Raw genomic sequence first — 13,135 nt, forward strand, 5'->3', positions numbered from 1 at the left:
TACATCAAGAGAAATTTGCCAAAGGTTGAGAATTAAGAGTGGCCATGGTTACAGCAGCAACTCTGGAGTTCTCTTTATCTAGTGTGGCAGGGTATATAGAAAGCCGACAAGCATAAATCCTATTAAGAAAAGCACAAGGTTATGCACCATTTATGTAGGAAACATCACAGAAATTCAAGAGAAAGTTTAAAAGATACCAACAGCCAAATCAATGTCTATTTCTGGGGTTTGCCATTCATTAGATTTTTTGAGATCCATAGCATTCACTTTTCCTAATCTCTGCTTGCCTGGTGCACAGCCTAAAAGGAGAGAGGGAGAGGAGGATCAGAAAGAGAAGGAACAGAGAAAGAGAAAAGGGGTGTTTGTGCAAAAATAAGGAGGGGGGGAAGAACCTTGTCTTTGATTCAGTTGGGGTCCATGCTCACAAAGAGATCACTCAGAAATTTTGTACAAATCGCAGGAGCAGAATGCGAGCGCAACGAGGGGCCTAATACAGGCACTTGTCCTGTAATCAAAGATTCAGCTCGACATGAGTCCTTTGTGAGACAACAGCATCATTCTCCACCCGGGCTAACCCCTGAATGCAGAGCAGCCTGCTAAAGCAGCGCCGCCAGAGCCGGGCTCGCGTTTCTTTATCGCCTTTGGAAAATATGATTTTTTTCCCCCCCCTCTTTGTCTTTTCTAAAGAAAACATTTTTTTTTTTTTATTTTTTAACGCGCCTATAGTAAAGGGGAGGATGTTAGCATGAGTGGAGGCGCTCTCCGGGAGAGGCAGAAAGCGGACGGGCTGACATGGTGGAGGGCTGCGGCTCCACTCGGCGCTTGGGGAGAGCCTGCATACAAATGGCTGACGTCTCCGCGCTGGCGAATGCACCGTGGGCGTCTTCCCACGCACAGCAGCAAGCCCAGCTTTCCTCAGCCTCTACCAGCCCTGCAGGGATGAAATGCATGCGTGGATTCCTTTTTCCCTGCTGAAACCCATCTTACAGAAGAACCTTTTGAAAGGTTTTTTTTTTATTATTTTGTTTTTGTTTCTTTTTTTGTTTCACCATTTTGTTAAAAATGATAGAGATAATTTCAAGCCGGAAAAATAGGCTTTTTTCAGTTGGGACACACAAACAAATCCCTTTTTTTGAATTGGAAACAATGTTTCTATGTACACTTTTAATGCCATCATAACATTATTTTAAAGTGAAATATAAAATATAAAGCAATGTTTATCTAGCTTCTCACATCTTTGCTCAGCCTGAATACTGCCTTATGCTATGGGCGTTACCTATTCTTTTCAGAATTTGCGTCTCAAAATTTGGGAACAGTACACAGAGAGTAAATCAGAATTGCACTTCTTAAAGCTTTACACTGAAACAATGCAAAGGAAGACGATCAAAAAATTGCCGCATGGAAAGTGAATACAAAACTAAGCAGCCCAGTTGAACGTTTTCTTATTGTGGAGTCACATCAGCGTAAACCCGTGTGACACTGTGGTACTGACTCAGGCCCCAGTTTCTTAAGACTCCCATTAATTCTCTGCTTTCTTCATTTGCTAAGTGCTTATCTCTATAGAGAACTGACTGCTACCTCTAGCATTGCTAAAGGTATTTGTTCAAAAAGGCGACCAAGAGATGGGCTCAAGCCTGCATTCCTCGCTGATATCACAGGGAGTCATGGATGCGAAAGGCTGAGTGTTTAAATTTCAGATAGGCTTATTTCAGACATAAACTTTGTATGAAATAATCAGAAATGGCAATGTCACTGTTTTAGCATAAAATTGAAAGTTTAAAATGTTGCAGAACACTCATGGGGACAAAGGACAAAGGGAAAACATAGTTTCTAATGATAAACTTTGCAATATAAACTGAAATATAAAGGATAGAAAATATTACTGATAATGTAATCTTAGTCTTAATTTAATGGAAAATTTGTGATACCTGCTTGATATACGGCATCAGCTCTTTGATTCTTAGAGACACTGCTGCAATTCACCTGTGTACTATGTGTGTATGAGGGTGTCTTTGTACTTGTGTGGGCATATATCCTCCAGGTACCTTGCAGCTAGAGTATTTTGGAAGCCTGAAATGTGTAGTCTTACAGTCTGATTGTGTATGTAATTATATTGACATACACTTTCACATGTCGTATATATAAAATACAATGAAAGACTGCAGTTGCACAGGCTTTATCAGATTATAGCTTTATTATTTGTACACATATTCAAATTTATATCATCTATACAGGTGAAAAATAAGCAAATATAAATCTCCACTGCATTTTTGTTGAATGCCAGATGTGTGTTTCCAATTTTGCATTATAAATCTGTGACGTTACATCGGATTGCAAAAAAGTTTTGCGTTTTCAAACTAGGCCTGGTTTTGATTCTTGATGTGATGTAATCACTACCATACACTACCACTGCTTGCTGTGGAGTAAAAACACTGAAAATCCTCTAGGCTTTGTGGCCTACTAGGCTGCCGTGGCCTCAGTGAGAGTTTTCAATGTGATTCAGCCCTCCACCCCTATTCAGCAACGGAATAAGAATGTGCTTAAGTGCTTTGTGCTTAGAAAACACGCTTAAATGCTTTGTTGAACTGGGAACTAATTAAATGATTGAAAGTTCAAACTTAATATCTCGATGTAAAGAATGTGTGAATTTTCCCACAGGAAAGAATAGCATGTTCTTAAGATATGGCCAGAAGACTTTATTTTTAGCTTGTTTTGGTTTTCTTTAGGAAATAGAGTATAATTAGTTTTCAAGTCATATCCTTTTAAATAATTTAAAATGTTTTTTTAACACATGTGTAGAAAAATTTGAAAAAAAGGAAATAAAAATTAAATTTGTAATAGAATTAATTTTCTAAAGAAATTTTTGTTTTATTTCTTAAACCTACAAATACTACAATTTATTTTTTCAATTTCTCTTTTCTCAGATTTTAATTTTTACATTTTCTCCAAGTTCCTCACAGGATGTTGGAAAAATTCCAGAATAACAGCTGGAAGTTAGAAGGAACGAAGTAGTATATCACAGAAATTCAAATGAGAAATAGGATATACATTTTTAATGGGTATGGTTATCACTCATTTGAAGAAATTATAAAGGAAGGATTGTTTTTTTAGTTTTCCAGATGTCTTCAGATCAACACTGGATGCCTTTTCAGTAGACAAATACAAAAGATTAACTTCACAGAACATTTGTGGCTTGAAATTGAAACAAAGATAAAATGGTGCATTCCGGCCTAAGAGCTGAAAGCACCGGAGATGGGAAATACTGGAATCTTGAACATAAGCTTATTTGGGGCAGAAAAGGTATTTCATTTCACCTCCTGAAAAGTGATTGTTTTTTTCCAATGTAAGTTTTCTTTTTTTTGTCTGTTGGCTATGTTCAAGAAACCATATACACGGCATCAGAGAGGGTCACTGTTCAGATCTGATCTGTTGACATAATTAACTTATTTGCAAACAGTCTCATGTATTTTTCTCTGAGTCTGCCTTCTCGCATACACCCAAATTGCCCTGATTCAGCTCGTTGTGGATTAGGGTGGGCAACAAATAAAGGAACAATCATCTAGTCCAAACATATTTGCATTCTTAATATGGTGCACACATTCAGGCGAGCAGCGATTTGCATGAGGACCATGAGCCAAATTCAGTTCTGACGGTAGCAGGCATAACTTTATTCGGGTCAGACAAGCAGCAAGCTTTACAGAAGGGTGAGAATAGGTGCTGTGTACTTGCCGGATGACCGTGTTCCAGCATAGCGCATTTCCACTGCTCAAAATTTCACTTTTTCCTTAGGCGGACCAAAGCTTTTCAAAACTAAATGCAAGTTTCAGCTGCAAGTTTTAATATGCATGCAGTAGCTGGCAAGATATATATCTTGCTTGTATACCTGGGTTTCTGTGTGAACACTGTAGTGAGCACACTTGTAAAAATTATTCTGTTAGCAGCCTTTCATAACATGGATTAGCTGAGAAGCAGCATGCCAGGATGCCTGTGGCCACCTTCAAAACACCCCTGTAAATTCAGTTACAAGTAGAATCAGCTCCATTTTGTCCAAAGTATCAGCGTGTTTTTAAACATCCTTTTTCTGTGTGTCCTTACTAACACTTTAATGGTGGTTGTATACCCCTGTGTTCTGGAGCTCACTGATGCGTCTTGCTGTGTTTCAGCTGATGTTGGGAGGAATCTACAGCAATTAGCTGTTCATGCCTCTGCTTTCCTGTTTTGTGCCTTCTCTTTCATGTATCAGATGTTTGTAAGTTTTCCATTAGACGTTTCCTGCTTCTAATAGATGTTTGTGAGGCTTTTGCTTTGAGCTATCAAGGCTCCAATTTGTGCTGAGATGTTTGGTTTTGTTTTAGGGCTGAGGGGTCTTTGTACTCCTTTCTTCCTTGAAAACAGTATAATCTGGAAAAAATAAATAAATTGTACTTTGCAAAAAGTGAATATGACTCCTTCATCTATATGGCATGGCTTGCACATGTGCCTTTTGTCAGCAAAGCGCTCCTGAAATAAGAGCACTTAAACTGTACTTTCTGCCAACTTATCAGACACCAATTGGTGACAACACATAAGTATTGCAGTTTCTAAAGGCAGCTTTGTACTTCAGTGTTTTCATCTTCTTTGCCCTGTCTTTTTTTCTTTTTAATTTGAAATGGTGACTGATTTCTTGTTCTGTTTCCACCAGCTTGATGTGCTGTACTTAACAAGTAAGTAGCTTTAGCTGCTTTTGAAAGAAGCAAATACCTCTTAAAAAGTGTTTCAAATGAGCGTTGCCCACTGTGAAGTGGCTGTCAAAATTAACAGGAGCGGCATAATTGATTCCCTGAGAGTAATACATGAAAACTAGCTTAAATTTTACAAAACTGTTTCTGACATGTTTAAATACTTAAACGTGGTGTTGATCTTTTAATCCTCTCTTGCGTGTTTTAAGAGCAAAGCAGCATATGCATATACGAAGGCAGTCAAAGACTCTGGGAGGGTGTTAATGCAGCAGAGCGCTATCTATCATTCCTTCATTCACGTGCTACGAATGTTTCTCGATTTGTGTTTTGCTTATAGAGTAACCGGACCAATGACTTCGACTCATCAAAGGAAACCGTCAATTCATAATACATCACTTGTGCTTTGAACTCAGAGATGAGTCGAACATTTCAGAGCCTTATTTATTAAGGTCAGGACTGGATTTGAATTCCAAGCGAGGGCAGGGGAGTGGTAAGGGGAGCAGAGGATGGCTGCTGACTCAAGAAACCTGCTGGGACTTTGTGGCCTACTGCTAGGCAACAGCCCATCCCCAGCACAGCAAACATACGACCACAAAATGAATGACCTCATCTACAAATCAGCTATTTGATATGCAGATCGGCCTGCAGCCCTCTTCAATAATACAACGCTGCTCAGGCAGCAGGTGCAGCAGCAAAGTACATGGCCTCGCCACATTTTAAAAGCCGGGCCGGGTTTGTGCTCTCTCTCCCTCTGGTCCTTGGCAATTCTTGAAGCTCTATTGCCTTCATTTTTTATTTAGACCTTCCATTTAAAGAAAACATGGCTACTCCTTTATGTTGCTTCCCCAGGCCCAAACCCTAGGCCAAGAGAAGAAGAGGCAGGATTACGGAGCTGCGCTAGTAGATTTTTATGATTGCTTCAGCGCCTGAATACAAGGCTTAAACAAATAAGCGACACTTTAGGAAATAATTGCAATTTCTAAGGTTCTTTCTCTTTCATATTTAACGCCTGTGCTAATGATTATCAAAGTGGTTTTTTTCCCCCAAAATGGAGCTCCTCTTTGTGCAGTAACCAGTGCGTGCATGAAGAAGGAGTTATGTTTTTGTATGCACATTCTCATTTTACGGAAAGTGCAATTTTCACTGTAAGTGAACTGAATGTAGTTTGGCGGAAGATATGCGAAAACAAATATACCATTTTGTGACAGAATTAAAGTCTTTTTCAGCTGTGTGTTAAAAAGAATAAAGAGCTACTACTCTGGACTATGAAGAAGCACTGAGCCTCTTAGTGGGCCTCAAAGAGCAATAAAACACAATGTCATATAATTTGTATTGTCTGTGGTTACAGGTTATGTCCTGAAAGTCGTAAACTATTACAGCTTTATAGCTATGCTGCTGGTATTAACTAAATGAAAGGGTTATTTGTTCTAAATCTGTAGTCCGTATGATAGAAAATCTTAAATTCATCAAGAGCAGTTGATGAAAAAGGAGTTAAAAATGCTGCAGAGCCAATAGACACAAAGCTATAATACAAAGAGGCAAACAACCAAATGAAGGCATTGTATGGTATACAACCCCTCTGAGCTTCCACTACATGCTTTCGTGGTGCGTAGTTGATCATTGCTGAGACTAGAAGGTGTATTCAGCTGGTACGCTTTAAGGACGTCTCAAGCTGTTTGTTACGGAAGACTATGAAAAAATACTTATTTACACTTCTGTGTTTAGATCATTCTGTGACTGTAACTCTAAAGAAAGCTACAATTTTTGTTGAAACTTACGATTTCCTTCCTTTTTCTCCCCAAAATAAGGGTTTTGTTTGAAAAATGCACCAGGGAGTAGTAGTAAGGATAGTGATTTAGATTCTAACAATGTTGTGTCTTTTTCTTGATGTAAGTTGCAAAAATGTCTAGCAGGTTTTTGTCGGTAAACCTTGGAACTTCCTGTTAAAAATGAATTGTTTTCTACTTGTATCCAACTGGAATGCTTTAGCTTTATCGAAATTTGAATTTAAACATCAATGAGATGTGTATCGTTAAATTGTTCAAGCATAAGAATTATATGTCAGATCATTCTGCGGTCAATTCTTCATAACCAATAGCTTGTGCCTAAGCATTTTGTTGCTAGTATCAAGAACGTGGCTTGACTGGTCACAGAGGTGGTGGGGTACACAACCCCTGTTCATGGTCTATATGAAATCCTTCAGTGAGGCTTGCATGGAACAAATATTTTTAATTTAAATTCAGAATGTACATCAAATTAATATTCTCAAATATTTGCTTAAAATTGACCAACTTGCAAATTGACTATAAATTCACCCACTTAAAGTGCTCACGGAAGAAGAGTACTAATAGGCAGAATGCAACAGCAGCCAAAAGAAATGAGTTTGGCTAAAGGCTAATGAAACAATTGTGATATTGTCCCTTCTCTTTCAAATGGATTTCCTTACTAAAAATGTTTTAGACGTCTGACTTCTGAACTGTCCCCAAGATGTTGTCCTTGCTGCTTGTCTCAGGAAAGCAAAAGAGTGTCTCCAGCCTCTCCATGTGTCTCCCAAGTGGCAGAGAGCAAAGACATCAGTTCAAAATAGTTGTGGTTCTGTCACCAGGAGCTTGAATGGGCTCTTGAAGGCCAGGGAGAAGAAGTAATCCCGCCTCTGAAGGTTGCGCAGCTAACCAGCCTGCAGCACGAGGCGCAATCGCCTCCCAGCAGAACCTGTGGCAGGGCCCTGCCATATGACCAGTAAGACCAAGGTTCATTTCATTAGATGTCACAGGGCTGCACATGCTTGCTTGCATTTCTCTGAGGACAGTTCCTTGCTGGGAAGATGGGGGCTATTTTAGGGGCCAAAGTCACTTTTTTTTCCCCATGGCTCTAGGCAAATTTTGTTATGCTGGGGGCATAAATGTGAAAATCTGGTGGCTTGCCTTCTCAGTGCATGCTTCCAGAACCTCTTGAACCTTGCAAACCTCCATGTGTTTTAAAATATTGAGCGCTCTCCTTTGCAATGCTCTCAGATGGACGGTTACTTAAACGTATTTCAGGTTTTTAAAGTATTTGTCTTTGTGAGTGCTCAGCTCAGTGCCCTACTAGTGACTATGCAAGCAGAGCACTACTCAGCACCCTTGGCTACCTGCAGCCCAGGGAGCTGGGAGCACCTACAGGCACTGTAGCTCCATGCTGACCCACGCACCGATGGGTCTCTGCACATCCCAGGCACCTTGTACCCCCATCGACATGCTCAGCTCCCAGGCAGCCGCTCTGCAGACAGCATCCCACATCTGGCAGAACTGCAGTTACCGTTTAGCTCTTAAACTCTTAAAGATATACCTAACAGGGAGTTTTCCACCTCCTAAGGCAATTTATTCTGAGTGATGAACACTAGAAACCTTTCAGCTAATGCAAACATGGGAACCTCTGGTTCAGGTTTTACTAGCAAATTTAGCAGTGTCAGGAAGCCAGAGCATGTCAGAGACCAGTCTTAACGAGGAGTTTTCAAGTGATCATCCAGTTTGGAGGCCAAGAAAGTTTAACAGTACAGCTACAAGCCTCAGTGCCAGTGAATGATCCAGCATATTTCTGTATATTAATTTAATTAGGATTTAAATAAGGATATGCACAGTGTGTACACACCACAAAAGGCACTGTCTTTTCCACAGCACAGCCCTAGTTGCAGCAAAACCGTCAGTATGGAAGAGAGCTGTGAGAAGAACTGAACCCTTTGACAGACTGTCCGGGCAGTAATAAGTAACCGAAAAATCATTTCTGCTCCAGCTAAGTGGCCTCTGTTGAGGTGTCTTGCCTAATACAGGCTTTCCTCCCCTGTGACAAGGCAATGCACATTCTCCCTCTCCTGCCTGACAGGCGCAGAAGTGGCGGCTGCCGCTGCCCCTGCACCGGGGCCCAGGCAGGGGCAGAGCCCGCTGCTGCGGAGCTGCGGCTGGGACCACTTGAAAGGGTGGGATTGTTCCTGCCTGGCCGAAATGCAAGCAGAGAACACACTGAAGCCCCACTGCCTTGAAGTCAAGGAGCAGAGAAAATCCTCTGGTGGAAAAAGTACAACAGACCCGGCAGTGTTACAGCTTCTCCCAGTCTCTCTCTGCTGAATGCATCCCCCTAAAGAACAAAGCAAGGAGAATGAGCTCTTGCAAGAATTTGATCCGCTGAGCAAGGCTGCTAAGGAATTAACCCCTTCACGGCAAGCTATCTTGGCTGCAATTTAACTGGAACATCACTGGAAAGCGGCAGATTGCAACGCTTTATATACTAGCAATGCCACGAGCACTGGAAAGGGATCGCTGGCTGTAACAAGTAGGCCTTTGCTTGTGCACTTGATTTTTTTAAGGGGAGGTGCTTCTGAAGCAATTGTAGCAGGCCTGTGGCATTGAAAGAGTTATTATAAACCAGAGTATAAAATGTCAGTGATGCCTGATGCAGAGAAATGTGCAGAGTTAGCAGATATACTCTGCTGATCTGGTAGCAGCTACCCCTCTCCCCTCAACAATGCGATATTTCTGGGTTTCAGTAACCAGCCCCATAGGAGGTCTTCCTTGATACTTTGAACCAAATTGTGGCATTTGGCTCCTGGCCAGTAAAAGGAAGCAAACAGAGCTACCGGCCTTCGGGAAGGGTTTAGGGAGGGGATTGCACCTAAGCTGGCTAGCATAGAGGTAACCAGCAGGCTCCATCAGGCACTGCTGTAACTTACTTGCCTTTCCGTGCCAAGGCAGCTCTTCTACACGCTTTCTAACTCCGCTATGGCAGACAGATTGCACCCAGGGAAGAATTCATTCCCAGTTCCTTGGAGGGTGAGCAGTGCAACTGTGCATGGGCCAAGTGCTGTGTTTTGTACCATGCCTGTGAGATTCACTTCAAGAGGAGTAAGTGTTTCACATTTCATCCATGTTCACTCTCTCTGGGCTGCTGCCATCTTGTTCACACTCCCGCGGACACTCTGCTGCCAGCTCCAACCTTGCTGCACCCCATCGAGCTAATAAACCCAGGAGACTGCATCCAAACTCCTTCATTGCTTCTGCACCATGTTTCGCAGGCAGAGGTGCAGGAGCACCCAATCAAGCTCTGCCCTTTGCGAGGCACCTGCACTGAGCTTTACCAGCCAAGCGTGTCTTAATGATTAGTAGCTGCTGACTATAACTGCCTTGCACCACTCTCCCCACTCATCCACACAGATATTCCCGGCGTTTGTGGCATCCTCGTTTCTAACTCTTAACTAATAAGGTCACTCCAAGGCTCCATCTGTGCAGGATATCGTTTATTCTTATTGCAAGAATATTTGCGAGTATAACAATATCAAAAAGTCATACTGGTGAAGATCAGGTTTATACAAGCATGTATAAGAGAGAATGCAAGAGAGCTCCCCAAATGTGAAAGCACTATTATGGGAGCATCTGTGTTTAGACTGGAGTTTTTGCTAGCATACCTACAACAAATAGGAGTTGACTTTTTTTCACTTTATATTGACACACAAAACTTTTAAGAATAAACTGGGTTTAAGCTGTAGCTGAACCACTGCAGATGACAATACAAAAATTTGCTTCCAGGCCTGAAATTACTTGAATTTCTTTTTGTAATATTCTTTCTGCAGATTGTACTACTTTTCTTCTCCCTCTTTTTTTCTTTTTTCTTTTTTTTCAGGAGGATCCATATCGTAACGCTTTAACAGAGGAAACTCACTCTGCCTCTGCTTTCCTTGGTGTGCATTTAAATAATTGCTGTATTTTAACAAGCTAAATTGCATTCCCACCAGCTGTCTCTCAGACCAAACCTTCAAGGATGTGCTAAACAATAATGACTGCACCAACAGTAAACTCGAAAGGCCTCAAGATCTCTTCGAAGATAAGACGTCTTGCTGTTTTGCTTCCATAGCCAGGCACTTTCATGCAGATTAGCAAGACAGTATGCATATAACTTACATAGCCAGAGCAATGCTAAGAATGGGATGAATTTGGCTCTCTGTGCATGTAGGGAAGGAAAACATCACAAAAATCAGAGGACGATACTCTAGCGTAGAGCCAGGAAACCTCTGCTGAAGTCAGTCGAGTTGCATGGTGTTAAACCAGCATGAGGGCAGAGCCAGGGTATGCCACATTGCTGTTGACCTGACAGACATTAGCATTTCAAATATTTCTCCCTAAACCACAAATCACAAGATAGATGTTCGCCTTACATTTAATCTTTTGTCCTGCGGAGTGCTGACCTATGACTTTATCATGGCCCGTGGTCTGGTTGTGGAGTATTGTCATGTTGCATGGGAGGGCGGCGCAAGCAAGGAGCCGTGGCTCACCCCGGCCGCAGGAGCCGCTCGGCGGCAGATGGGGAGGGTGGAAGGGAGGATTAGCCAGTCTCCCATACCTACCCACCCCTCCCTGGCCCCAGCTGGCTGTTTAAAAAGAAAGCCATAAACCCATTAGTACAAAGACAAATGAATCTCATATCCTGAGGCATTCCTTCATTCGGAATTGGCCTTAACCACTTTTCCAACCTTTCCCCTTAAAACACTCAGTCTTTTGGGTTCTTTTAAAGTATAATAGCTGAGTTTGGCAAAATACTTGAAAATATGGTGCATTAAGAGAGCCTTAGTAAAATTCTATAGCTTCACTTTGTGCTTATGTAGGTACATACCCATATATGCATGTGCATTCAGATAGCTGTATAAATCTTGATCAGCATGTAAATGTCCAAATATGTGTGCAGGTATGTCTCTTATATTTTACACACACACACACACACACACACACACACACACATATACACATACATATAAATATACACACACACATTCATAAAATATAGTGAAAGTCAGGCACCTATAGTGTCAGCTTATGTTGCAAACTGACTGCATATTTTAGTTAAATTAGATATGATATTATTATTCACATCCTTGATTTTACATTACTGCTAAGCACATGTGAACTTGCAGATCTGCAGGCAATGCAGAACTATTTCTCCTTGCAGCTACATGGAATATAGAAGATAAAGTGGCAACAGTGTGGTAACTGTAAAGGACTTGCTACAGTCCTTTATACAGGACTTGCTACAGTATAATGGGTGGAGCTTTGAGGAAAACATAATTGCAAGTGAAAATCAAAACAAGGCTCTGTGAAGGTACTTCTTTCGCCAGTAGAAAACTACTATTGCTGTAGATGAGATGGTACACAGGAAAGTACTGCATGCTGAGTTACATGTATGGTCATAGATTTAGAAGATGCAAATAAATAAAGTCGTTTTAAGGTGAATCCGGTTGAATTAACTATGTCTGAATTACACTTCATACCTTTTGGAACTGAGCATGTCTGAATGCTCTACTAAGCCGTTAAAGCAAAGACACAGGAACACTATTTAAGTCATTGCTTTTTAACTTCCTGTTACTATCAATTACTTCCTACTCAGCTGTAATTTGAAATTTCCTACTGTTGATTATATACATGTATAAATAAATGTGTTAACTTGCTCAGAGTTTAAAAATGTGTATTTAAGCTAAGGGGAAGACTTCATTTCTTCACTTCTTCCCATCAGGACAGCTTTATCACCTTTTATGTGATTTCAGAGTCTTCCCTGAAGTTTTATACTTTCCATATGCAAATAGAATTATGTCCTGCAAGTGATGCACTGTATTCATGAATCATGTACAGGACTTTTGATCCAAATCAGAAAATGACTTTTGAACTGAAAACGTCTCTCTTGCACACTTTAATCTGTGTAGAGTGCCACTGAAGTGGGGGGAGCTGTCTGCATGAACACACCTATCCCTTCAGAGCAAATTTCAGGATCAACGGCCAAAGCTTGATAGTGACTGTTTGGGTTTTATGAATATAGTTATTTATTCTATTAGAATCAAATGCAGCCACAGAGATTTTCTTATACCATAGCTCTTGCTTAATCAAGGTTCACATCATAGTCAATGAAGTTACAGATTAGTAAAGATTTTGCCTTTAAGAGAAAGTCTTCACATTGAGTTTATGCAATTTAGAAAAATTTGGCCAGGCTAGATCACATTAAGTATTCTTTTCCTATTTGAAACACATCCAAGTTCAGGGTAGATTAAGTTAGTTTTGCTTCATGTCATGCTACTTGTCATGAATAATCCTGAAGTCAAGGGATTGACACATGACATAGCGCTAAACACAACTGGAGGCTTTTAAAGCAGCTGGTGGACCAAGGTGCACCACTGCTATTGGGGTTAGATGGAGTTCTCTGCATAAGAACATGATTTGCCAAAGCATCTAAGTTATCTAGGAGTCTGAGTCTTGATGAAAGACTCTTAAATTTCTTACATGCTTTGGAAAATTATACACTATATATCCCTTAGCCTTCTGTGGTTATCTCCAGCTGCATGTTTGAAGCAGAGAGTATGCAGAGTTGATATGTTTTCTAAAACAAACTAGCTTTCCACTGTAAGA

Source organism: Struthio camelus, chromosome 3 (assembly GCF_040807025.1).
Source record: "Struthio camelus isolate bStrCam1 chromosome 3, bStrCam1.hap1, whole genome shotgun sequence".
Classification (NCBI taxonomy): Eukaryota; Metazoa; Chordata; class Aves; order Struthioniformes; family Struthionidae; genus Struthio; species Struthio camelus.